General features: G+C 45.1%; 1 protein-coding gene and 1 long non-coding RNA gene across 10 annotated transcripts in view; both read left to right on the plus strand.

Annotated features, from left to right (window-relative positions):
- Positions 1–603: 603 nt before the first annotated feature.
- Positions 604–4,899, plus strand: LOC130679429 (uncharacterized). Its single transcript, XR_008992371.1, has 3 exons — positions 604–766; positions 3,368–3,527; positions 4,396–4,899. It is a non-coding gene; the product is annotated as an uncharacterized LOC130679429 (long non-coding RNA).
- A 6,272-nt stretch (positions 4,900–11,171) lies between these two features.
- STON2 (stonin 2) overlaps positions 11,172–27,672 on the plus strand; it is a 149,670-nt gene continuing 133,169 nt past the window's right edge. For 3 of the 9 annotated variants that reach the window (XR_008992432.1, XM_036882140.2, XM_057488242.1), the window contains exon 1: positions 11,172–11,324. The gene's annotated coding sequence lies outside the window, so the exon portion shown is untranslated. Of the gene's footprint in view, positions 11,325–19,018; positions 19,416–26,379; positions 26,478–27,672 lie in introns of those variants that run through there. The other 6 variants (XM_057488241.1, XM_057488243.1, XM_036882139.2 and 3 more) reach the window with 5 other exon arrangements.

The raw sequence follows: 27,672 nt of genomic DNA on the forward strand, positions 1-27,672 counted from the left end.
GATAGTGTTTGGAATAATATGACATGATGGCTTTTGTTTATAAAATATGGCATAGTATGTACGTGTATAAATGTATTTGTGCATAGGAAAAGGTTTGGATGGATCTGAGCAGGACTGCTACGTGTAATTGCCTCTGGGCCAGCAAAGTGAATGGACTTGCCATTTTTACTTTCGTGCTTCAATGTGTGTTTGTTTATAAACCACTGAGAGGGCGGAGATCTCCTTGTAATTTCATCAGTTCCCAAGTGTTGGGCAGGGATGCCAGGAGTGAAGCTGTCAGCTGCGCCCACAGCCTGGCCACACAGTCCTGGGGGCAGCCCCTGCTGGGGTCCCCAGGGTGGGGCCAGTCCTTCCTGGGAGCAGCAGCCTGCAACACAGCTCTTCTCTCTCCACTGCCCTGATGTCCTGGGGAGCCCAAACCAACTTGAATAAATGACCTGGGTCGAGGGCTTTCCAGAGAGCAGCTCGGTCTGCAGCAGAGCCAGAGCAGTGAGGTCACCCAGCACAGCTGCGAACTATTTCAAGGAAACAGGTGGCAGCTTGGCCTCTTCCTAGGCTGGGAGTTTTCTGAGAGAGGCCTCTTCAAGGACGACCTCACAGCACAGCCACAGAAGCCCACATGGCTGGGAAAGGTGAGCACAGGGTGACCTGGCATCCTCAGGAGACTGCAGATACTGCCTCCCCTGAAGAAAGGCGGTCTCAGCTCTTGTGGAGCTTTAGAAGTTCTGTGCAGGGGCTGCACTCCAGACCTACAAGATCAGAACAGGTAGGATGGGCCTAGGCATTAGCATTTTGAAAACTCCCAGGTGATTCCAAGGTGCAGCCAGGTGGGGACCACTGGTCTTACCCTTGCAACTAATGCCCCTGGATCTCCAGCATCCCCTGGAAGTTTGTGAGAAATGTACAGTGTCAGACCCCGCTGAGACTAGGGAATCAGAATCTGCATTTGCACGCGCTCCCAGAATTGTTCTTGCTGTAGGTTTAGAAGCTGTTGCTGTGGGCATGGGCTAGGTAATGAACACACAGGCTTTGGGGTTTGCAAAAGGTGTGGAAGGCTAGTAAAGCCCTTGCCTCCTGTGTACTCCCGAGAGACCCCTTCATCTCTCTGAGTCTCATTCTCCTCACGGTTGTAATGAAGATAATAAATACTCCTCTTGGGTTGTTGTGATGATTAAGCTTGACAGCACCTGTAAAGTGCCTGGTCCTTACCACTTAGTGAATATGAGCTCCTAGTTTGCTAGGATTGCAGTGTTTTTAATCCTGAAATGTAGCCTGCTAAGGTGGCCAGCCCGGTCTGAGTATATGCTGGCCATGCTTCTTGTCCAGCCAGCATCGAATGTCTTTTTTCTCCAAGGGCTCAGAAAGTTCAGGGCTCAATCCAGGCTGTCCCAGTTCCAGAGTTGTTTTTCCTGTTGAAATCATGTGATCTCTCCATGGTTAGGAAAAGAAAAACAATTAAAGGGAGTAGGTTCTCATAATTGCCATGGAAGCTGCAAATGTGGAGTGTGTTTCTGTGCCAGCTGGAGAGGAGACGGGTTTGGGGAAGGGGTTTGCCAAATCCCGCCTGCCTGGGCTCCTTGATTGCAGATGAACTCCAGATTGAGAGTCTGAGAAGCTGTGTGAGGCCTGTCGTGGTGGTTTGGGGAATGACATGCTGGTAATGCTAAATACTGAGCAACGTGAGCTTTCAAGGAGAACATAGCTTCATCCAACAGGGGTACTTTGTTTAAGCCTTGTTCATTCACTTCACAAACATTAATCAAGCATATGCTGAGTCACAGGCATTGGGCTATATTATCTCATTTCATTATCAAAATTGCCCCTTGAAGCTGGTATTGCCCTAGTTTTATAGGTGAGAAAATAGGCTCAGAGATGTTTGGTTCGAAGGTCAAATAGCCATTGAATGATGGAATTGGATTCAGACAGAGGCTCTCCCGGTTGCACAGCCCACCCTGGCTCACTCTGTCACACCGCCTCACCCCCAGCCCACCCAGGAGCAAGGGCCAGGGGGCCGGCGCTCTCTCGCTGAAGGTGCAGATCGTTTGTGATTCTCTGTGCCTCGTCCTCCTAGTGCTGAGAGGCACCATCTCCCTAAATCTTCTGCAAGGAGAGATGATCCTGCTTAAGGGACAGAGGCAGGAGAGAATGGGCCCTGGCTCTGGGGGAGCAGAGAGTATGTATTTGTTTTATGGGTCTAAAAGGACGGATTTCAGGTCAAAGGGACAGGACAGGACAGATAAAGACATGAAGACATAGCAGGTATGGATCTCTGTGCTCCTTTTTTTCAATTGCTAAAATGCGAGCCTCTTGAAATAAAAGCTAATTGGGGTTTTTAAGAACAAATTTTATTTTTACTTTTAAACCAATTCAGAATAATAGTATCTAATAATTCCTAACACTATGAACCAGTCACTATCCTAAACACCTGATGTTAATGAACATTAACATCACCAAACAGTAATCATTAATATTAACATTAATAATTAATTAATGGGTTCATTAACTCATTCACTCCTCACATGAACCTATTTTAGAGATGAAGAAACTGGGACACAAGCAGCTAAGTAACTTGCCAAGGGTCTCACGACTACTGAGTGACTGAACCAGGATCCAGCCCAAGTCTCCTGGCCCCTAAGTCTGTGCTCTTACCCACCGGCTATACTGCCCCTCAAATGCCAGATGTCTAAACAGATCGCTGTAGCCTCTGGAAATCTCACTTTGAAAATGTTTTCTCATAACTCATTTCTAGTGCAGAGCAGGGCTGAGATCCAGATCTGAAGCTCTGCTACAAATATCCAGGTAGTAAAAAAATAATAATAGTCAATATTTATCAAGTAGCTACTATGTGCCAGGCCCAGGGCTGTTCTTTCTAGGTATCCCCTCATTTAATGCTCACCAGCACCCTCTGACATCAGTGCATTACTATCTACACTTTACAAATAGAAAACTGAAGCTCAGAAACCAAACCAGGGTCTCACAGCTGGTAGGTGGCCGAGCTGGGTGTCAATCCCAGGCTGTCTGAAACCAGAGTTCTCCCTCCCAGAACACTCCTAGGGGGCCTCTTTAACTTGAGGAGTTATTTAACTGTCCACTTGTTTAGTTTTCTTATCTGTCTAGTGGAACTAACAAAAATAATGAATATCTGTGTACCATTGTGTAGATTACAAATGATTCTCAGGGGTTTAGTCTCACAAGGTAGAAGAACACACCTTCCCAGGGGCTGCTCTTGAATTCCACAGGCCTAATCCCTGCATTTGCCTAATCCCTGCATTTGTAGAATTTGAGCTCACAATGCAGACACACGGCTGCCTGCCACACACTGCCACCCGTCGGGGGATAGGATGGACCAGAGGTCTTGTTCACACAGGAGTGTCCATCCCTCATCTCACAGCTGAAGGCTGACCAGGGAGAGCACGATGTCACCACACTGTCAGAGGCAAAGAGGACATCGACCGGAAGGGCTTGTTGGCATTGTGGGCAACAGGTTGAAAGCAGGAGGAAGTAGGTGTGATGCGGCTGGAGGACAGGTGGGTAGCGCATAGAGAAGATGGGGTAACTTCCTTGGGTGCTGGCAGAGTGAAGAATACCTGCCTGCACCCCAGCTACCCTCAGGGAGAGCAAAAGCAGCCTGCAGTGGGATATGGCCAGTCAAGACCAATGCGCGGATCCACACACAGAGCTCAAGCCAGATGGAGTAGTGAGCTGTCAGTAGCCCAGAGCCCTGAGCCATCCTGTGTGTGACGTGAGAGTCTTTCACAATTGGTGTGGCAGCTCCATCCGGGCAGCCCAATCTTTTGGGTTCCTGAAATAAAATGGTACACAGGCTAATGAAGCAATCTAAGCCCAGGTCACCCTCTTGGGTGGAGGACGCAGCCACAGGGCACTGAAAAGCTCCCATGCGTATGAATCCAAAGCTCCCTGAAGCATCTGATCAACTCCATGTGCAGAACAGAGGGCCCAAGAGTGCCCCCAAAAAGGAGAAATGGTAATGGTGAGGAGACACATTTGGGTCCCAACCCAGGCTCAGTGTACCCCACCCACATAGTATTGTCAGCCCCAGCCTGTCTCAGGTCCAAAAGAGGAAAATTGTGAAGAAAGGATTAAAAAACATAGGCCCCTAAGGCATGGGGCCTGGGCCAGCACCCGTTTTGCTGTCTAAGAGCAATACTGCTACTTTTCACTGTTAAGTGTGGAAAAGTCATATACTGGACTTGTTTCCCCAGCCTCTCTTGCAGCTAGAGATGGCCACGTGGCTCAGTTCCAGCCAGCAAGATATCAGGGGAAGTTTACCCGGTGGGGTGGAGGTGGTGTTTGAGAAAGATCTTCCTGATATAAGGAAAGCTTCTTTCACAACCCAGTCCATTTTCTTCCTTTTTGAATATGCTTTTCTGACAGTGAGGTACATGGAGCTGTGGCAACCATCTTGCATTCACAAGGCAACAGTCTAAGAGAAAGTCAAGAAGCCAAGGATGGAAGAACAGGAAGACCCTAGGTCCTTCTGCCAATCATGGATCATCATGTCTTGGGACTGCCAACCTCCAGGCTGTTCACATTAGATAAGTAAATGTCTGTGCATCAAAGCCTGACTTAAAAGTGGCCTGATGCTGATGCCCAACATGCAAAGATTGAAAGAATCTCTTTAGTAAAGGAGCTTCCTGTCTAGGAATGAGATAAAAAAGCAAACAGATATGACACCACGATGATGTCTGGTAATGCCTGAAAGGTTATATAGGTTCAAGTAGTTACCTAAAAAAATGCAATCTTATTTAGACAAGTATGATCACAGATGAAGTTCATGGAAAATGATTCTTTGTGGAGTATCCTTTTAATTCAGAGAGATTCAATGACAGATGGGACTCCTGGGGTCCCTTCTTTTTCAGACCTCCCTTTTCTCTCTGACCTTTCCCTCCGTGTACTCTCAGTCTTTTCTGCCTGCAACGCCAAGTGCTGCCTCTACCTTGGTGGTTGCTATTTGTGGGGTCAGGATCATGAACCTCTCCATTTCTAGTTCCATCTGGTTGGGTAGAGAGGAGTTCTTGTAGATCATAGATTCTTGAAGTTCTTAGGATTCAATTTACTTTTTAAAAAATTCTTCACAGTGGAGCAGCTAAAACAAAGCTTTTTTTTTTGCTAAACATTTACTCCTCTTAGAGCTTAATGTCCATAGGATGTTATCCTTTAAGTTTCCCTTTCCATCATGGTAATAAATGGAATAATAAAAACAGGCAAAGAGGACAGAACACACTATTCTTCACACAAAAATGTCAAAATCACAAATATAATTGTTGGAAACGGGGTCTGGTATTACAAAATGCAAGAAGGCGTAAGAGAAGGGGCATCTCTGTTGGCTTGGGAGATTCAGGGAAGGCTTCACAAAAGAGTAGCAATTAAGTTTGGACTTCAAGGATGATTAGGAATATATTAGGACACTTGGTTGCAAGTAACAGAAACCCAATTCCAAGTAGGTTAGGAAAAAGAGACTCACTTGTAAGGATTCTGGAATCTCTCTCATAACAGGAAAAGGTGAATTAAGGAGGGGCAAGGAAGTAGCTGGTCTGCAGCATGAATGGAGTAGAGAATCTGTCTGAATCTTAAAATGGAGAAAGATGATGCCAGGTCTCTGCTCCTGGTAGGAAATTCTCAGGAACTCTAACTAGTCCTCCTTGGTTCAGTTGCCCATAAGCAGACCAATCAGCTGTGATCAGAGGTGCGGAGTCATGTGAGAACTTGTCAGCCCCTGCCAGAAATGCACGGTGGAAGCAGTGAAGGAACATCCCACAGAAGGAGGAGACAGGTGTTTCCAGAAGAAATGCTGTTGGTGTGCATGTGCACGTGTGTGTGTGGTATTAGGCAGATGAATAGAAATGAGCAGAGAAGGGGATGGAAGATGATAAATTTGGGGGTTGGAGTAGTTGGGGAATAGTACACCAGGTAAAGGGAACAGCACATGCAAAGGCACAGAGACATAGGAGTAATATGGTACATTCTGGGAACTACAAATGGCTCAGTATTGGTAGAATATAGTTCAAATGGAAGATGACAAAAGGTGAAGATAGAAGGGTAGGCTAAGCCTGATCCAAGAGTATTTTGTATCCCATGGTAAGGAATTAAGAATTTATCCCATAGGTAATGAAGAACTGTTGAAAGATTTTGAATAGGAGTGAGAAAAATGATAACATTCACGTGTTGGATCATTCAGGGTGCTCTGAGCGGGATGGATCGGAGAGATGTTGACCGGTGTGTGGTACCCAGGGTGAGCTGCTTTTCCTTGTTGCGGAATTTGGTTTTAAGTGGCAAAAGGGACATTGAATATCATTGATTCTCATAGTAAGAGTTATTCTTTTTTCAGTCTGTTTGATTTAGCTAATGAAAAATGATCCTTTTGGTGTTAGTTTGTCTTTAACACCTAAGGCTTGTTAATCTTCATTTTCATAAAAAAAAAAAAAGAGCAAGACTTCAAACTCAGAACTTTCAGCAGACAGTAATATCCAGCTATGATTAGGTAACATGGTTTTATTTTCATTCTATTATTTTTGTAGTTAATGTTCTACGTGTGGCAAGTGATAACTAGTTTTTATTGATAATAATGATATAAAAACTTCAATGAAGTCAAGCAAATGAGGGTCAATTTAAAGAAACAAGTACATAATAGTGCAGATGATACATGGATATGGCAAGAGGGGTGATGGTGGGACACAAATGTCTGAAATTCGGGATACAGTGAAAGAGAAGAAAATAAGATTAAACACAGGAGAGAAGTAAAAAGGATATATCAATATTACAAGTGGGCAATTTTAAACTTAAGGTCAAAGAGCCTTATATTAGTTTTGTTTGCTCTTAGGAATAGGCCTGGAGGGCAGCAAGAATGACTATTCAGTTAGCACCCTCATTGGCAGTGCAAAACGTCATCCAGCTGTTGAGCTGGACCTCGATGTTAGTGCATTGTTTCAAACATTGTTCCCTAAAACTTCTGACACACTATCTCAAATCCAGTTTTAGAAGGTGGACAGTATAAATAGATTTAAATTTTTTAAAAATGTTTTAAAATTCTTACTCATCCCTTGAATTCCTTCAGCTTCAATGTCACCCCCTCTGAGAAGCCTTCCTATATTTCTATACGTACACCAAGCTGCTCCTTGCCCTGTGCTTTCAGTGAACCTTCCTACACATCTAAGCCGAACTCTGGAAGAGAATTTGTGTGCCTCCTCACTAGGCACTAAGCTGCCCAGTAACCCTGTCTTCTTTTTTTGTCCAAAGTCCCTAGGACTGTTCTGGCACAAAAATAAACAGGAGCTCAATAAACATTTGTGCAACAAATGAATTTTGCTGTGGGAATACCACATTACAGAGAACATTTAGAAAGTCATTACACTCGTTTTGATCGATCTCAAGGTCAATGAAAGTTCATAGAAGAGAAAGATAGCAAGAACTGGAAGGTGTATTGAAGGAGTTAAGGATTATACAAGGCTTGAGTTGGAAACAGGAAATCTAAATAAAGATTCTCCAACAGCAGTTTAGCAGCTTAATAGTAAGACTTCCCATTTGGAAGAGTATGTGTGTAAGCAGGGGATGTTAGAGGGAAGGAGCCAGGTCCTTGTAAGGGATTTCTCTTGTCTCATGTTCATCTCATCAGCCTTTTTAAGCTCACCCCTTTGCCATTTGGCTGACATTGTCCACAATCCTTCTTCCCAGAATTCCACTTAGTGGTTGGTCCATAAATACTTGTGGAATGGAGCACCTTATCATAAAGACAAAACTAAACACTGTATTGACTGAAGTCCATTAAAAGTTCATAGAAAGGAGAAGGGTGGGAGCAGTGAGATCCCACTGAAGAATTTCTGCTGGATACAGGGCTGAGCTGGGCTGTGAACATGTGAACATACAGACACACACTCTCCTACTCCCATGCCCTCTAGTATTTTTCCAAACTGCCAGTTAAGATGGCTCTAGTCCTCTAACCAGCAAAAGCTGCACTGCCAGTAAAGTAGCCAGTAGAGTATTTAAATTTAAATACAATTTAAAATTCATTTCTTCAATTGCCTCATTTCAAGTGTCCAATAGCTACATGCGCCTAGTGGCTTCCATACAGAACAGCTCAGATAAAGAACATTTCGATCAGCATGAAATGTTCGATGGGACAATGCAGATCAAAGTAGTAAATTCCCTCTGAGTTGCTGAAGGTGGGAACATGGGAGGGAGACAAGCCCACTTTCAAATGTTTTGTACAGGTTTTTCTGTTTCTTCACTTTTATATTTTTAACTATCACACTTGAGGATTTAATTAACATTTCCTTCATTGATGGTTTCCAAACTCTCAGAACGCATGGTGTGGCTGTGTACTTTTTTTTTTCTTTTTACAATTCAGTAGTTTTTATTATATTCACAAAATTGTACAACCATAACCACTATCTAATTTTGAGGTGATCTTCATTATCTGAAAAGGAAACCCCACATCCACTAATCAGTCATCCCCCATTTCTCCTTTCCCCACCAGCCCCTAGCAACTATTAATCTGCTCTATGTTCATAAAGATATGCCTATTCTAGATATTCCATCCAAACAGAATCATACAATATGTGGCTTTTTATGTCTGGCCTCTCACTTAGCATAATGTTTCTAAGGTTCATCCATATTGCAGCATCTGTCAGTAGTCATTCCTTTTTATGGCTTAATAATATTCCATTATATGGTTAGACCACATTTTATCTATTCATCAGTTGAACATTTGGGTTGTTTGCAGTTTTCAGCTATTATAAATAATGCTGCTATGAACATTTGTGTACAGTTTTTTGTGTGGGCATATATTTTTAATTCTCCTGAGTACATACACCTAGGAGTAGAGTTTACTGGGTTATATGGTAAAACTCCTTGAGGAATTGCCAAACAATTTCCTAAATCAGCTGCATCATTTCATCTTGTGTATATATAAGAGAGAGGCTATTCTTCTCTTCACCTGACAGTGCCTGATGTACAAAAACTACCTATGCCCTGCTGGATTGGATGGATGTCCACTTGGACCCACATCAAAGGTCCATTCAGCCTGGGCCTGGAGGATGCCTAACCTGTCAGAGATTTTAGTTAATCAGCCCAATTTTACTGAATATTTACTGTTTCACTGACTAGGCCAGGCATTGAGGATAATTAGTTAGAGAGAAGGCCATGTAAATGTTCACTAGAAGGCTGCTGCTTCATGCTGTAATGAGGATAATACCATGGGCAAGAGGATCACCACCTTTGCCTCAGCGAGTTAGTGAAGGCCTCACAAAGGAAGGAAGGGACATTTTCACTGTGACTTGAGTGCTAAGTAGGAGTTGCCAGAGAAGAAATGTGATGTAGGAGTTGCCAGAGAAGAAATGTGATGCAGGAGGCACAATGAAGCAAAACATTTTGCTGGATGAGACGGGATACATAACCAGGTCCCGCCCACATGGAGATTCTGGAGTGGATGCTGTGGGATCCACATTCTTCATTCACTTCTCATCCTTCCTGAAGGCTGAGTTTAGTTTGATACCAGCGGCGTTGATCAATTTAAGAAATCATCTGTGTAACCTACTTCTCTGGCTGAAATAGCTTTTCTTCCTTGGAATAATAGTGTGACCATTAGAAATGGAACTCTGCTTTGGCAAAAGCCACAGCTATGCAAAGTTAGCAACTGGAATGATGGGCTGATGTCTCCATGTGCCTCTAGAGCTTGGAGAGGAATCCTGGTGTAAGGGTCTTGCTCTTGCAGGCTGCTGCGCTCTGGTCTTCCTATCAGGTGACACTCCACCCGGACCGGTCCATCTTTTTAACATAAGGTGAATTCATTTGTCCATGGATACAAACCAGGAAAAAGTGAGCTAATTTCCTTCTAGGGTCTTGGGCTCCTCAAAGTAAGTGACTTTAAAGCTTATTCTAGGGTAAAAATCATCAGGCTGTTCAGAGTGGATCAGGCTGTGTTAACTAGGGCCTTTACCAAGCCAAATTTCTCACTCAAGTGTTCTGTCAACATAGAGGCATGGAACTAGATAGACATAGCTGAAGGAAAATGGTTGTATCCTTGCTACCAAGGTTCCAAGTACAACCAAAGTCAAAAGTCCTAAAATATAAACTGTGTGCTATTTACTTCTACTCATTGTGCATCTGGATGTTTAGATGGGTCCTTTTATCAGTGGTAAAGTGAAGTTCTGGTAACACCATGACTTATCATGGTTGTTTTTACTTTTTGGAAAGGTTCAGAGCAGGTGAAATAAAATGTCGCAAGGGCCAAAGGACTATGGAAGAAGAAATGGAAGAAGGGAACGTTTTTAATTCCGGACACTGCCTCAGTTCTGACTTGCCTTTCCACCACAGTGCAGAGTGACCGCAGGTGGGTCTTCCAGATGAAAATCTCTCCGCACTCAGAACTGATGTCACTTGTCCATACATTTCCCTGGACATACGGACATCCTTATGACAGCTGTTTCCTGTATTTCTGAATTAATATGTAAAACACTTGGAAAAGTGCCCAGCAAATAATATAAGCCATGGAAACTTTAGGGTCATTGTTATTATTATTAAGCCTCATCTCCCTAGCTAGGTATTAAGTTCCTTGTAAATGAAGATCTTACCATCTTTCTCGTTCTTAACAATTTGTTAACGTGATGAGGACCTTGCACCAATCGCTTCCCCGTTGCTAGCTCTGGTTGGACCACATATATAGAATGTGCATTAAGTCCAATCTGAGTCCACAAACATTTGGCGCCCACTGTTTACGGGCCACTGCCTTGCGTCCTACACTCTTTTTATAGTAAAAAAAGTATCTAATGAACATGAAGTCAAAACCCCACGTAGGAGTGTGCCGGAGAAACAAGGATTCTCACTGTTCAGCCTCGGCATGGGGTGCGGGAGAGACTCCAAGGGGATCCCCACTCCCCGTCACCCCTGTGCTACTTGCAGCTTTCCGCTTCTCCCCATGCCTGCACCACCGGCCCCACTCGGAGTAGAAGGGCGAGATCCCGGTTTCAGGGTCTGGATCGGGGCCCCTGGGTGCAGCGAGGACGCGAAGCTGTGGCGCCTGGGCGCTGGGAGCAGGTCCAGACGGCGCCCGGCCCGTCCTACCGCCCGGCTCCCGGCTGCCAATCAGGACGCGGCTCGGGCCGCTGCGGCCAATCAGCAGAGGCGGGAGCGGCTCCAGGAGCCGGCGGGCGCGGAGCGAGCCCGGAGTCGGGGCCGGCAGCTGCGCTGCGGCCGATTGGGAGCGCGGAGAGAGCGGCGCGGCCGGGCCGGGCTCCCCAACCAGCCCCGCCAGCCCCGCCGCGGCGACCTTCGAGCCCGCTCTCGGAATCCTGCCGGCGGTGTCGCAGGTACCCGCGCCCGCGCCCTGGAGTGGGAGGGCGAGCGTGCCCCGCGCGAGGGGCTCGGCAGGTGGAGCGAGAGGGGTCGGGCCAACCGCGAGGTCCTAGCGCCGCGGCTGCTATTTCTTGCCGCTCGCGCCCCGAGCCTGCCTCGGCCGGGGCCCCGGGGTGGGGCCGGCGGGGGGCTTTTCCACCAGCCGCCGGAGTCCAGGGGGAGGGGCGAGATGAGCCCTCCTCAGGCGGGCGTGGGTGGGGAGGGGGAAAACACCTGCGACCCCGCACCCATACGCAGGCACTGTTTGCCAGCCGGTGTCTTCCGCGAGGTCTGGAACCCCGGGAAGTCTTCAATGGCTTGAGTGGCGAGGCGACAACAGGTGTCCCTGGGGACGGTGCCTTTTCCCCCCGCCTGAAAGCCCGGCCTTGGCGTGCCGCTCCACCTTCGGGGTGTCCGGAGACAGGACCCCAGCCTTGGCCTCGCAGGCGCGCTGCCCGCTGGACAGCGCCCAGCGGCGGCCGGAGCCCTGCGGACCTGGGCTCTTGATGGAGTTTGCTCCACGCATTGCCAAGCAATTTGCTGGACACCGCCTCTTGCTGGGATGAAGAGAGCTGAAGATGAGAGAGAGTCGTGTGTGTGTGTGTGTGTGTGTGTGTGTGTGTGTGTGTGTGTGTGTGTGTGTGTGTGATGAAGAGAGTTGAAGATGAGTCGCGTGTGTGTGCGTGTGGTGTGTGTGTGTGATGAGAGTTGAAGATGAGAGAGTCGCGTGTGTGTGTGCGTGTGGGGTGTGTGTGCGTGTGGTGTGCGTGTGGGGTGTGTGTGTGTGTGTGTGTGTGTGATGAAGAGAGTTGAAGATGAGAGAGTCGCGTGTGTGTGTGCGTGTGTGGTGCAGCCCCTCCTGAGAGGAGCTGCCTGAGGGCTGTGAGTGAATCATTAACTGTGCTCTTGGTGCAGCTCCTGGCTTCTGCTTGTCTCTTTCTGGTTGGCAGATCCTTCCTGCTCCCTGTGTCTCACTCTCCTCGTCTGTAAGGCGGTGGTAAATGATCTCACTTGACGGATAGCTTTGTTTTGAGGATTAAGAGAGCCACTGCCTGAAAAACACCCAGCACAGCGCTAGGTACTCAGTAAATGCTGCTTTTATTATTATGTGGAGCAGATAGTTCTTTAAGAGTAAACCAGACGTGTCTAAACTGGCCCAACGACCATTTGGAACTCTGAGGAAGGGGGGAAAATGCTATTATTAATGTTACTGATGGTTACTGATGTTATCATTTAAAGGTAATAAATCCTTTGAGGCTTTAAAAAAAAAGGAAAAAGGTTAACTCCATAGGAATGGTGAGAGAGGTTCCAGCTAGTAACTGAGAAAAGCTTTATATGCTATGAAGAAAAAATAGAAAAAACTCCTATGAATGTTGTGTTAAAAGAATATCATGGTACTTTATTAAATGCTCATATTTCATTAGTATGGCTGATTGGGGTGGCGGGGAGCTGAAGGTTTTTATACGATCTACTCTTCCCTTTAACAAACAAGTAAAGTTTAAAAAGAGAGAGAGACAAAATGCCCAATGATGCAAAATGCCAGCAGCTCATAGACACCTAACATTCCAGCCTCCACTTTATGTGGTTATTCCTGTGTCTGACCTGGGTGGTCTGGTCCACTTCTTTGCCACTGGCACTTTCTTTTCCTTGTTTAATCTTGAGTCCAATAAACACTTGCCACCATTCATTGACCTAAAATATCAATAAGTAGCTAATTTATTGGAATTCTGAACCCTCTGCTACTTAACATCCTACCTCATGACAAACCTGGAAGAACCCACTTAAAGGTTCCCTAGTAGAATCTGCCTGTCTTATCACACCACACTACCCCATGGCCTGGGGCCAGAGAAAGGCCAACAGAATGTCCCAGGTCTCCTAAGGTTTCCAGTGGGTTTGCCAGGAGCCTTAGAATAAATACATTCTCTTAGAGAAACCCTGTGATGTTCTCAGAGAGCAAGAAGCCCACATCCAGATGCAAATCTTTCAAACAGCAGATAAATTCCACAGCCCTTTCAGTTGTTGATAAGGAGACTTTTTACTCTCACACCGGAGTGAGAGGATCTAAAAACTTGTTGCTGGAGGAGGGAGAGAGGGAGGGAAGTGTGTGGGGCCGGGGAAAGATTGCTGAGTTCAGAGCAGATCCACACCTGGAGAGAACTCTGTCTCTGTGGCTGATGATTGGGAAGCCTGGCCAACTTGCTTTGCCTTTTTGAGCCAAATTCTACCAATGTGTCAAGTGAGGACTCAATTTCTTTTTTTAGGGGAGTTGTTCTAAGGAGGGTGCTAATGGATGGAAAATCCCTAACATAGTTCCAGGCCTGTCTGTATCAGCCAGAGAGGATCCTAAAGGCGAGAGTGATCAGATATACCTGGGAAAAAAGAAGAAAAAATTTGATGACACTTAAGCTGAGTGTAGAAGGATGAGCGAGTCTCTTGTACAGATAGGAGTGATGTGGGATGAGGAGGAGAGAGCAGAGAGGAGAGGATATCACAGAGGAATGTGGGAGATCAGATGTGCTGCAGGAGTCAGCTTAGGCAAAATAACAACCCCCCAGTCTCGGTGGCTCACAACAACTGAGGTTTGTTTCTCACTTTGCTGCCTGTCCGGTGTGGGTCAGCTGTGGTTCTGCTCCTCATTTATTTTCATTCTGGGACCCACTGAAGCTTAAGAAAAACAGCAGCTGCCTGGGAAAATCCTGATCTCATTTGTGGGAAAGGGAAGAAAGAGAACGTGATAGAACAAAGCCATGGCGCTTACTATCTGCTCTGAGGTAGCAGTTGGCACTTCAGCTCTCAAGCTGTTGCTAAAGCCAAGCATGGTGTCAGTGGTCTGGGGAAGTGTAAGCCTCCCGCAGACAGTGAGGTATTGCTAAGTAGCAGGGAAAGCGCAGCAGGGAGAAGCCTGGGAGGTGGCCTCAGAGGCAGAGGGCTCTGGGTGGTGTGCCTGGAGGCAGGGAGCAGCCATTGAAGGGTTTCAGTTGGAGAGGGACTTGGTCAGATTTTCAGGCTGAGCTCACATCACTAGTCACAAGGTGGGGACAAGGTTGAAATAGACTAAAGGCAAGAGCTGATGAGGGCCTGAACTAATTGAGCAGCCCCGGATTGCTGTCTATCACATGACTTGAGATTCCACTACTAGAAAGTTATTCACTAGGCACCGAAGCGACTCCTGGTCTTCATAAGACCTCTCCTAAAATGCCCATGTTCTCTCATCTTGAAGTCATTATTTTACAATGAGTAAATTATAAGAAATTTATTATTTATTTTCAATTTATAATATACATCTAAAGACAGGGTTCTCAAACTTTCGTGGGCATCAATCTGGCCTGGAGGCCTTGAGGAAACAGATTTCTGGGCCTCACCCCCAGAGCTTCTGAATCAATAGGTGGGAAGTTGCATTTCTGGCAGGTGCTCAGAAAGTGATTGCTGATGCTGCCGATCCAAAGACCACACTTTGAAAACCACTGAACTAAAAGGGGAAATTAAGATGTGGTTGAGGAAAGCCCTGAGAAGAAGGGCCTAATGAAAGGAGGAAAAGTCTGGAAGGTCCCAGCATTTTCCATCTGGCAGATTTGCTGAAGGTCTGGCTCTGGCCGTGGGCAGTGGGGTCTGTAGGAGTGACCGAGTTTCTAGGTTTAGATTGAATTGCAGATGCGAGTCTCCCCGAGTTTCTAGGTTTAGATTGAATTGCAGATGCGAGTCTCCCCGTTAAGAAACAAAGAAAGCTTGGATTCAGGAGGAGTAAAAGCATACAAGAACTGCCTCATCCCTTCCCTTTGTAATTCTGCCCTGACTCCTCATCCTGTCATTGAGCACACACCCTTTTGTCTGGCTCACTCAGCCTGTCACCATATTCCAATCCTGATCCATCACACTTGTCATCCCAGTTTTAATTTCTTCTGGAGCTGGATTTGCCCACTGGGTGGACGTTTGGCTGAATCTTAAAATAGTCAGACTAAGAAATTACTTGCTTCACTTGAGGTCGTCTTCATAAATAAACATCTGTACCATGTGATCATGCAAATTATGATCAACCCCCTAAGATAAATAACCCCTTGGAGAATGCAGGATCATCCATGGTTTGGCTTATACGAGTGGGTGGAGCAAGTCACAACAATTCCCTTGACTGTGATTCACTATTCCTGTAATGAGAGCATTCCAAGAATGGACGTTGAGGAGAAAATATGTTGGCATGTACAACATGACACAAGAAATAAGACAAGCGTTTGTTTTATTTGTACTATACTGTTGGCCCTTGAACAATGAAGGGGTTGGGGGTGCCAACCCCCACTTCTGCGCACTCACAATTCAAGTATCACTTTCAACTTCCTGAAAACTTAACTACTAATAGCCTACTGTTGGCCAGAAACCTTGCCAGTAGCATAAACAGTGGATTAACACATATTTTGTACACTATATGTATTATATACTGTATTCTTACAATAGAGTAAGCTAAAGAAAAGGTTTTTCAAATTGTTGCAGATTTCCAAATGATTTTCAAATATATTTATCGAAAAATTTGCATGCAAATGGACCTGCACAGTCCAAACCCATGTTGTTCAAGAGCCAACCATATTTTTCTCTACTTTGGATATGGGGAAAGTTGAGCTCTATATCTAGAGTCCAGATAATCAGTGATATGCCTACTCAACAGACACCATGTGAATGCGGAAGATTCTTTCAGGGCCAGTATGTTAAGTGCTGACTAGCAAGTTACAATATTTGTTTCAAGGTGGGATGTGTGTAAAATGGCCCACTGGGGTATGGGTAGAATATACTAGAAATTCTATATATATTTAATTTGTATAAAATAAGAAATATCACGGTACAAGCTATAAAATGAAGTGAATGAGATTTGAAAGGCCCCTTTTCCTAGTCGGGGTGTGCTGGACAAACGATACCTTGAAGGTAAGCTGTCTGAAACAGGAGAATTGCCTAGGATTCTGCATACCTCCAGAGGTGGGTGACAAATGTTGGAATTATAGTCCCTGTCTAGGAGGCCTGAGGCCAACTCTGTTAGTCAGCTCTGTTTCCTTCTTCAGGTCATTTTGGAAAGCCAGCCGCCTTCCCTCCTCTTTCAACTTGGCCTTAGTACCACCTCCCCTTGGTGAAACTCCCACAGTTCCCTAGATCCCAGGTCTCCAGGAGACTTGGTCTAAGGTTTCCAAAGATATAGCAAACAAAACCCTAGACATGAGTGGAAACCAGTGAGGAAAAGAACACCTAAACTAGCCAGGGGAGATTTAAAATACTAACCATATTCATTGGAAACTGTTACTACTCCCTGTTGGATAGCATTTATCCAACAATTTTATATTTAAGAAACATGCATATCAAATTCCTAGATAAATAGTATCCTCTCTGTATGTTTCTGTTGAATAAGTGCTATCATATATATCATATTTACATATAGTTTTTATATCTCTAGCAATTTCAGGAGGTAGATTTCTAGTGCTGAAATCAGGTGCTAGATTTCTGAAATTCAATAACCTAGAAACCTGGCCAAAATTCTATAGACAGATCATAGAAAGGCAGGATTGAAAGCTCAGTCTTGAGTTTTTTGTTCATGTGTACACCTCTGTCATCCCAGCAGGCTCCGTACGAACTTTGGCCTGTGCTCTGAGGTGGTCACACCACCAGTCAAGAGATGATCAGTGTTCCTTGTGATAAGTAGTCACAGGGAGTGTGATGCCACTTTGCAGATTGTTAATGGCCCAGTAAAATCTTCAGAAGGTGATGTCATGGGAATGGCTGCCCCTTCTTCTAGGTGCACGGCTTAGGAAGAGGTTATCAGGGGTTCAGAGAAGTGTAATGCTTAGTCTTCTGTCACAACCTCTTGCCTGAGAGACAAAGCGCATAATACTTACACAGAATTAATAATAGTTAAGTAACAAAGAGGCCAATAGTAGGCAAATAATCAAAGAGGGTACCCTGTGCTGTGAATTCAGAGGCAGGGAATCCTTCTGAGGTTGTGCTGGGTTGGGGGGGTTCATGGAGGAACAGTCGTCGTGTACTGGATGTAGAGTAGGAATGAGATGGGGGCATCAGGGTTGAGGGAATGGACCCAAGGGAACCAAGACTCTGACGGTGAGCACAAGCCTGGGCCAGGCCTGCTACTGAACTTGTGTATCTGGAGTGAAGAGGACAAGTGGCAGAAAGCCTTCTTACGAAGTCTTCCTTTCGTGACTGCCATTTGATCCTCTAATCTGAATATTCTGACATTTTTGATCACCTCCTGACAAAGGAAGCCATTTGATGATTTACTAGCAGATGGGTAACACTGGACTCTAATTCGACCTTCTTAACATGTTCATTTTATTAATAGGAAAGTGCTTTGGAGCTAAAGATGTCAAACCTCTTTATAAATAAAATGTCATCCTGTTATAAACTCCGACAAACTGGCAGGCAGTTTGTATCTCTTTCCGTGCAAAATGATCTGAGTCTAAAGTCACACAGGCATCCCCTGGCACTTCTGTGTTCTTTGAGTGCACCTCCCCGGATGTTTGGTGGTGTCCACTTTAAGTTGCTTCATAGATTTCCATAGGGGTGGTGGCATTAATAACTTGGGGCCCCTGTCATCTAATTAGGATTTTCTCCATCGCATTAAACCTCATGGAAGCCCTCAATTGTAACCTAAAAATGTTCTTGTTAATTTTAAGTTAGGGGTGAGATAATTACACCTTTCTCTTTCAGGCTTAATCCTGCTTCTCATTGAAAGAGGCAACCCTTTAGTGCTGTGAGTCTCTGCAAACATACCGTCTGCATGAAATAGTGTTCTCAGTACTTTTCATGCCAGATGTCAACCAGTATAGCAGGACCATTAGTGGCTTTCGATCTGTCTGAACTTTGAAGTGAGATACCAGACCCTTACCAGCTCAAGAGAATCACTCCACTGGCTGCCTTTTGCAGTTAGCTAATTGCTTCTAAATAGCCACACAAAAAAATGAGATGCTTTCATTGAAAACAGATTTTCTTTCCCTTTGCTTTAGAACACCAAACATATTTGTCTTTTCTGACTTAAATTTTTAAAACAGAAAAAAAATAATAGCATGGTTAAGTGGATAAGGCTGGGGTAATCTGTAGATGGTGAGCTTATTCAGTTATACATTGTTAAATGTTGTCTATTGTATGAACCTGTAGCTGTCAGAAATACTGGTATTTTTTACCTGGGTATTTTCCCACCCTTGCCATACATAAAGTATTAATATTTTTCCTACATCACTGTTTGTTCCTGCACTTCCCTCCAATTCAGACTCTGAACAGTAGAAGGGTGTCAACAACTTTAATTACTGAAATTATCAAAATCACTATCAATAGCTCTCATTCACTGAGTCTGACTATGTCCCAGGTCCTCTGCTAGCAGTTTACTTCACATTATCTCACTGCATTTCCACCTCAACTCTGTGAGGTCAGGAATGAGTAGCATCTCATTTTACAGATAGACAAACAGAGGCTGGAGTTGAGTAATTTGTCCAGGGCTGTCGTAGGGCTTGGGCTTTGAACCCACCTCTTAATCTCCAGCTCCAGAAGCTATACCCTTAGTCACCGCTGTATGTGGAAACAAAAGGGAAACTGCTTTAAAGAGTTAACCCGGGCTCCCTGTCCACCCCGGCCATGCCCATGGGGATCCTGGTGGGAGGAAAACTGCCCTTGTTTCTGCTCCCTCAGTTCACACTGTCAGCAGGGCTGTGGAAGGCATGCCGGCTTCCCTTCTTTTCCCCATCTCTAACATGTAAAAAGGGGGTGAGGTGGGGTGGGGATCTGTTTGAGTAAATCCTAGGTCACTGACCCCCAGCCGCTCCAGCAGCACTGCCCACAGCTCTGGGGCCCTGGGGCTCCCTGCTCTGCTGTTGGTCGGTGCTCAGTTCCTGATCCCTGAACAGGCCGTGGGGATGCAGTTGCAAAGAGGAGAAGTCATCTGCTGTCACATCGTAGGCTCAGCTGACGAATGGCTTGTCCCAGCACCGTGCTCCTAGGACTGGGGGCTTTGATCCCCTGTCATGTGGTTGCTTCTTTCCTGTGAAGAGGACAGAGAATGTGCAGCCAGTCCTGGACCCTTGGCAGAGGTGGGTCCTAGCTCTGATAGGAAAGCAAGATCAGAGTATAGGCTCATTTGTATACTTACAGGGGGCAAAAAGTATGTCTCATGGGTGGAGCACAGCAGAGTGGGTAGGAGTTTGCAGCCAGACTGCCTGGGTTTGAAGTGTGTGGTCTTGGGCAAGTTAGGGATCCTCCCTGTGCCTCAGTTTCCTTTTCTATAAAAGGGGATAATAATAGCCCCTACTCCATAGAGTTCTTATGAGGGTTACATGAGTTCTTTAATTAAATGAGTTGTACAGCACTTTGAAATCCCTGTCTCGGAGATAGGAAGTGTTATGTAAGTGTCTGCAAGTAGCACATAAAAACAAAGCGGAGGGTGAACATCATCATACATAGGCAGGCAGTGAGTGCCGTGGGAGTTCAGAGCTCAGCTGACTGCCTCGGTGAGACATCTTCATGAGGAGTCACACACAAATGAAATCTAAAGTAGAGTAGGGGACCTTGCCGTTTTAAAGACTCCTATGAGAAATAGGTTTGTACACTGCTTTTTTTTTTTTTAAATCAACCTGAGAGAAACAAAGTAAAAGGAGAAGGGAAGTCCAGGATGACTTAATATTTTTAACCAAGGCCGCTGGGAAGATAGAGCTGCCATCCTCATGGGTGGGGAAGGCTTCTGGTGGGAGAGTTTTTGGGGATGGAGAGTAATTGCTCAATATTGGGTAGGTTAGGTTTGAGAGGCCTGGTAGATGTCGACGAGACAATGCTCAGTGGACATCAGTGGAGTCAGGTGAGAGGTCAGAGCTGGAAACAACTATGTGGGGGTTCCTAGCTGTAGATGGGACGCAGAGCCCTGAAGGGATGAAAGGCGACCGGGAGGGGACGGAGTCCCAGGGCTCATCCAGGACGCAGTGCAGCTCCAGGGGAGAGTCAGGCTGGCTCTGCTTTTCCAGTTTGCTCTTCTCTGCCTTTGCCAGGTAAAGTGAGGCATGGCCCTATTGGAAGCTGGTGTTTTCTTTGGATCTTTTATCATTAGGGCTCTACAGGGGCTTCAGTGTCAATAGACTAGGGTCATTCATCTTGACCTTTTGGAGCTTTCTGTCCTTGGGCAAGCTACTTACTCTTGGAGACTCAGTTTCCTTTTCTTGAGATGGGAACTAGTAGTGAAAGTGCTCACCTCAGAGATTTGAGGACAGGGAAAGTACAGGTGTATTGATGCTATGAAGCTGTTTATCGCTTTATCACTCTAAAACTCACTATTCATGTTGACGTGTTAAAATGTTAGATGTGAGGAGTGGTGGCAGCTCATACATTTTTAAAGCCCTTTGAATTTTCCCTGAACTGAAAACCACATTTTAATTTAAGCCATACTGCTACTGTTTTCCTCCTCCTTTTTAAAAATAAAAGAGAAAGGTCAAGGAGATACTGCAATAAATTGCACACACATATATTGGCCACTTACGCTTTCTCTGTAATTGAAACACTACATCCATGTCAAATCCGGCCTGTGTGTGTGTGGCAGTTGGTACATGAATCATGGATTCACAAGCTTTCGAGACTGAAAACTGAAGCACAGAAAAAATGGATATCCCTGGCGGGGACAGTGTTTCAGGATCATATACTCTAACCTCACTTGTGCTGCCTACCACTATGAGCCCGGTAAGAAAGCTCCCATTCTTTGCTAGTAAGCTAACTTGATCCTCCTTTAATGTTTTAAGTTCCAGTTTTACACCTGGTTGGAAAGTGCATCAAATTTCATTCAACAAATAATATGATTCTGAATTCATATTTTAAAAAGTCTCACTCTCAAAGTGAAATAAGAATCCAGAGCTATGGAGAATCAAACCCTGAAGTCTTGTCTCCCTAAGGAGTATGTTCTCTAGCTAGGATGTCTGCTGTGTTTACATTTATGGTTTATATGCTTTGAACTTGTGGCTTTTCTGTTTTGTAAGAGTTACCGTCAGTGAGACATCTACCAGAAGAAATGCTCCCATTAGTGGTGGTGGGACCAAATATATGTAACTGTGTGGTTGGGTTCTGAATCCCTACTAGCATTTTTGAGAAACCATCCAGAGCTTCCAGTGATTAAATTTTTCTTTCTAGTCTTTCAGGTTGAGGAAGTAAAGAGAATAGGCATAAACGGTGGGAAATTTCCATCAACTCGGAAAAAACAATAGAATAAATAATTCTTTTCCATGAGCTGAGAGCCCAGGGAGTCATAAGGTCAGAGGATCCTGTCCCATTTGTCTGTGGTGACAGCCACACCCCCGCCATAGGGATGTCTCACCCTTAAACAGTAGAAGTGTCCCTGGGAAGCTGAAGAGGTAGATGCAAAGGGAAATTGTGTATTCAGACCATTTCAGAAATACACCAGTAGGTTACACTTTTCTCTATGTTCCAGATTTTCTTTACTGGGAGCATATTCCTTTTATAATAAAATATATATAAAAATATTACATTAGAAAAACAAACCTAAAAGAAAGAAATACACTAGGAGTGTGGAGATGGCTGAGTTGTCACCATTTAAAGGCACTGAGTTGCTCATGTTTTATAATGTAAGGACTATTTTGTCCTCTAAGGTATAACACTTCCTAACATATCTGCTCTCTAAATTTATGATCTATAAAAAAGTACAGAGTGTCAACAGTACATGTCACCCATCAAAACTCAAGACCCTGCTCTACAAAAGCCAAGCCAGTCCTCAGGCAGCAGGTATTTATTTGCCTGTCACACTGCACCAAGCCCACCCAGTGGGTCCCCATCCCCCACCGCTGTCCCTGGCAATTGGAGACACCCACATCCCCCTGCCTTCAGTCAGCAGACATGAACTTGGGGTGTTTCTTGTTTGTGAGGGGCCTGCGAATAAGGATAATGTCAGTCAGCCCAGGGTCCTGGTGCAGCTGCAGCCCGTGAGGCCCACTGTGGCGGCCTTGGGTTTTTGTATTTGGCTGGGTTCTTTTGTTTTTCTGCCTGTGTGTTTTGTTGGGGGAAGAGGGAGGGGAGGGATCCCTAGAAAAGGGAAGGAGATATCTTCCACATTACTGAAAACGGAAATAAGGAATTATCAGTTTGGGGTCACTAGAAGCCACAGTGCCTGGCATCCTTCTGCTGTGCTCCTCTGGAATGACTTGGCTTTGTTTTGAACAGTCCGAAAGTGACGTGAGCTAGATAAATTGTTCTAGGGTGGAAGTTTTAAAAGGGAGTCCAGAGATCCTTAGGGGTTCACGGAGGGACTTCAGGAAAGGTGTCTGTGAAGCACCTGAAGTTGTAAATAATGTGGCAGGTAGGTGTATTTGCCCAGAGATAAGGGTCTCTGGCCTAAATCATATCTCAAGGAGATCCACAGATTCACTCTTATTTTAAAAAAAGGTTGAGTACCAGTTCAAGGGGAGGTGTTCAAGTTTGAGTTGTACCTCTGGGCCTTGGCCCTAACTAGAGAATACCTGATGGATGATATGTGTGTGCAATGCAAGTGTGGGTGTGAGTGTGTAAGACAGCTCAGGTGCACCCATAGAAGCCTACGCTGCAGAAATGGGGAGAACGTTTCCCTCTTTAAGTGCTGGGATGCTGGAAGCCCAGGAACACAGCGTCCCTGCCGTTCTGACTAATGCTTCCTCTTCCCTCTCTGCTGTCCTGGAGCCTACGCAGAGCTCCCTTAACTCCGTAGTACCCAAAGGTTCACTCTTTGAAGTGAAGACTAGTATCTCTCTTACCTGGTCTCCCTCTGGGTTCTCAGCGAGCCAGGGTGATTTCCCGTGCGATGGAAGGTTGCATTGGGCCCCGGTTTCTATGATGGTGACAAGAGAAGACATTTATAGTGAACTCCTGAGTGGCCTGTGCTCAACATGCAAATGTTGACTTTTCTACCCTTGTTTCTTTCTTCTCCTCATATTATATGTTCTCCCTGGGAGCCCTAATACAATGGTTTGACCTAACCCAGTCCACTGGGATGGCTTCCAGTGATCTGTCAATCTATATTATCAACACTCACCTCCTTCTGAACTCTTGACCTGTCTGTATAACTGGCCCAATGGACACCTCAGTGTGATTGTCCTACATACCTGTCAAACTCACTGGTCTAAAACTGAACTCTCATATCCCTCCACCTGTCAGCTATTCTTTCCTCCTTAAGCCAATTGCAATTTTCCAAGGATCTTTTCATCTCCCCACCACAGCACTACTCCATCAATCTAAATGAGTCCCCGTGTCTTGATGATCTTACATCTTAAATGGCTCATAGAAAATATCCCTACTCTTTTTCCTTCGTCTTGCAATGCTGATCACTCTGATTACTAGCTGTGCTTCCCACTCTCCAGTCCACATTCACATTGCTTCCAGAATGACCTTTCTGAAATACAATTGAGTCATGTTATTTCCTCATTTAAAAAATTTAAATTGATCTCCATTGCCTTTACAACAAAACCCAACCTTCTTGGCATGGTTTACAAGGCCCTGTGTACTTGGCTCCTAATATTTCCAGCCTCCTGTCTTGCTACGCTCCTTCCAGCCCATTACTTCAGTCAGACTGAGCTCTTATAGTTCAAGAAAAACAACCTGCTTTCACTCATTTCCTAGACCTTTGTATGAACATATTACATTTTATTACAGGTGTTTTGAATGAGGGACTTAAAAAAGTGTTATACTTTGAGGTTCTAAGTTAGGTAAAGTATAGGTGTCACCTCTCCAGCCCTGTGTCACTCCATCCCTGGCTCTTGTCCCATTCCTAACATTAACCCCCAACTTCAGGCCATTCCTTAACAGGAACCTCATTTCTTAAGCTCATCTTCCCCTCAGACCATCCCTTCCTCTTACCTCCAGATCCTACCCCATCCCTGGTACATAATCCAGGGGTTGGGTCAGTGATGATGTTCAGGAATGGGGCTAGGAAGGGAGGAAGTCTGGGGATGAATGTAAGACTTAAGGATGCCTATTGCACCTACTTTTTGGTAATAAACAGTAGTTTCACATGTTAACACGACTGTTTAAACATGGCTAAGTAAAGTGGCACACTCCAACTGACCATACTGTTTTATTTTTATAGAGGCTATACTGCCAAGCTTTGACTGTCCTTTTCCCTGCCCCCAGCTAATTTCTCTTCATCTTTCAAGCCCCTGTCCAGGTGTCACGTTCCCTCACTTATTCTACACCGACCCCAGCACCGGGCTAGGTGCTACTCCTCTGTGTGCTCACGGCTCTGTTGGGTCCTCCTGGGGTAGCCCTGATCTGTGTGGTGATTATATCTTTATGTGCCTGTCTCCCTCTCCAAGGCAAGGGCTAGGTCTCAGTGCTCTCTCTATCCCTAGAATTTCACTAGAACATGCCTATAGGAGATGCTGAATAAATGCTTATTGAATGAATGAAGAATGAGTATACACACAGTGATTGTCCTATGACAGAATTCTACGAACCTGCACAGAGGTTCAATGAACACCAATAACCCAGAGTCCAAAAAGACCTACGAGATCATCCCTCTGTTTTCTATGTATGTGGGATTGCATGCCAGCTTTGATTCCTATCTAGGTCTACCCTTCCTGTAATGGCTACCTCTTAGCACTGCCTTAGAGCCTCTCAGCCCCACTTATCTTGGGGCTGCTGTGGTGACCAGCTCTGCTGGACTGCGCCGTTCTGCCATTTAAGGCCTTGCTGGGGTTCCTCCCACCACTTCTGGACTCAAATGAAGTGCCACTCTGCAGGGCATGGGATGTGGCTTTCCTGTCTGATGCTGAAGGGATCAGATGATACAACCCAAAAATGGAGGGTTTGGGGGAGTTGGGACACCATGGGAAACAAGAAACAGGCAGGAGCCAGCAGGTATGTTCCCTCTCCCAGCACCACTCCCTCTGATGAAAGCTTTCGAGAAATTGCAGTTCCTAGTGGCCTTGCTGGGCATGTCCCACGTGACTGAGTTAGAAGCTATAGCTAGTCCCACTCCATCTTATATTTGCTTCTGCTGCCTCATTTCTTTTCCTCCCTGGGATTACTCTAGTACTGTAATCACTGACATAGAAGCGTGGGCTCAGACTCTGTTTTCTAAGGAAGCCAGCCTAAGACTCAGTTAAAACTATTACCATTTCTGTAGAGACACAGGGGCCAGTGAAGTTAGAAGGAGATGGAGGAATACCTCAGGTTAGGGGTCTTGTGTGTGGATCTGACAGAACTGATCTGGGAGTCTGAGCCTTCCATCATGTATCCCCTGTCCTTCCTTGTCAGTGAAGTATTGGCCAATCTCATTTAGGGAAACTGGGCAAATGGGGCCATTAGTTGGAAAAGATTCATTGTTTGAAACTGTGATCTGGTCCCTGTGCAGGCTGGCCATCTATTCCATGACTTCCTATTAAAAAAATATATTTCTAATTAAAAATCAAACATATATCTTTAAATGGCTGTGATGCCATGGAATATTATACAGTTATGAAAATTGATTCTGCAAGGATCTGTGATATATCATGGGTTTAAAGCATAGCTCCACCATTTACTACTTGTGTGGCCTTGAGAAATTTAGCTGATCCAAGCCTCAGTTTCCTCATCTGTAAAATAGACATTAACAAAAGCACCTTATCGCATGGAGCCTTTGTAAAGATTAAAAGAGATAATGCATGTAAGGCCCTCAACACAGTACCTTACAGAATAGGCTGTCAAAAGATATTTGCTATAGTTATTATTCTCTTTTTAAAGTACAGTTTGAGAATGAAAGAGTGAATCTCTGTATGGAAAATAAGTTTAAGATGAGATTTTGTAGTTCTTAGTGGTTTTATTGAGTTTTTACGAGGGATTTCTTGGTAAATTTCAGGCCCAGTTTTAACCTGGGCTAGAACAGGTAGGAGGGCATGATAAAAATTGTCCATGGAAATAGCATTTACCTGCTAGGTATTTTATTTTGTTGGGGTACATGTGAGAATCACATATGATTTGAGACTAGTGAGGACTATTTCACATTTTCCAGGTATTTTCAAGGTCTTTGCAAATAAATTTATGTCAATCTGAAATTTGTAGGAAACAAAAGTGGAAAAGTTCTGCCTTTTTGCCATGGCCATTCAGAGAATCTGTGGCAGGGAAGTTCCCAGGAAAAAGCCTCTTGCCCCTCATCTGAGGTGAGTTTCAATTTGTGCCAGGTAAATAGAAAGGTACTTCCTTTATAGAAGCTTGTCTTCAGGATTAACAATGTGTACACTGGTAATTTTTTTGCCTTCTTTTACAAGGCTATATTAAAAGCCATTAAACTTTAATCACAGCTTGTCATTGACTCCTTGCAATATGGCTTCCAGTCCAGCTCCTTTACCATGTTCCACAAATTCTTGTTGCTTTCCTTCTGTGTAGCCAGCTCAGAGCTTTGGGGAGATCACAAGGAGGTGCATGGAACATTCCTCAAGGAGCTAGCTCTCCAGTTAACTCTCCTAAGTGTCAGCAGTGACCACTCCAGTCCTGTAATGTCTCTCTACAGCATTTGACACTACACTAGAGGAACCTAGTAAAATTCTTGAAACCCTCTTGAAAGTTCTCACGCCCTCCTGACCCTGCAGGCCTCTCTGTTTCTCTAACCGCGGGGCAGTATCACTTTGCTCCCCCACCCCCGACTGGCTCTCACCTTCATATATCTTTTTTTTTCTTTTTCTTTTTTTTTTTGCACGACTCTAAAATCTAACTTTTCACCCCAACTTTTTCTCTAGGCCCCAAATCTACATCTTCTATACCCACCCTCTTGTTTCATAGTCTTTGAATCTCAACATGTCTCAAATTAAAACTCACTTCCCACCCCACTCCCCAGTTAGTCCCACACTCCTAATTTCCTTTGAGTATTTCCTGGGACCTTCTCTGCCCTCAATTTAGCTGCCATTTTCCTAATCACCCCGGGTTAATTGCTATATCCTACTACTGTTGTTTCTTCTACTCTACCGAATGAAGAATAAGCCCAAGGATTTCTGTGGCTGTAGGCGTTTACTTACATCTTCTTTCCCAGTCCAGGTTTCCTCCTGAGTGTTCAGCATTTCCTTGCTTTTTCTGACTTGTGGATGGTGGGTGGGGGGTGCGGGCGAGCACACTGCGGGGCTGCTGGACTGCACAGCTTAGGGCAGCGTTCAGATGAGAGGGCGCTATCCCCATTGCATCCTGCTTCAATAGCCCCACCTGGAGTTGTGCAACACGGCACTGGGGGGGATGTCAGTGTGCCAGGGCTGGAGTGTGGGTAAGGTCTTCTGGTAGGGAGGGGTGCTGAAGACTGGTGTGGCAGGGAAAGAGTTAAGCAGAGTTGGCAGTTGAGCTCAGGAGGAAACTTTCATTTCAATGAAA

The sequence above is a fragment of the Manis pentadactyla genome, chromosome 11 (assembly GCF_030020395.1).
Source record: "Manis pentadactyla isolate mManPen7 chromosome 11, mManPen7.hap1, whole genome shotgun sequence".
Taxonomy (NCBI): Eukaryota; Metazoa; Chordata; class Mammalia; order Pholidota; family Manidae; genus Manis; species Manis pentadactyla.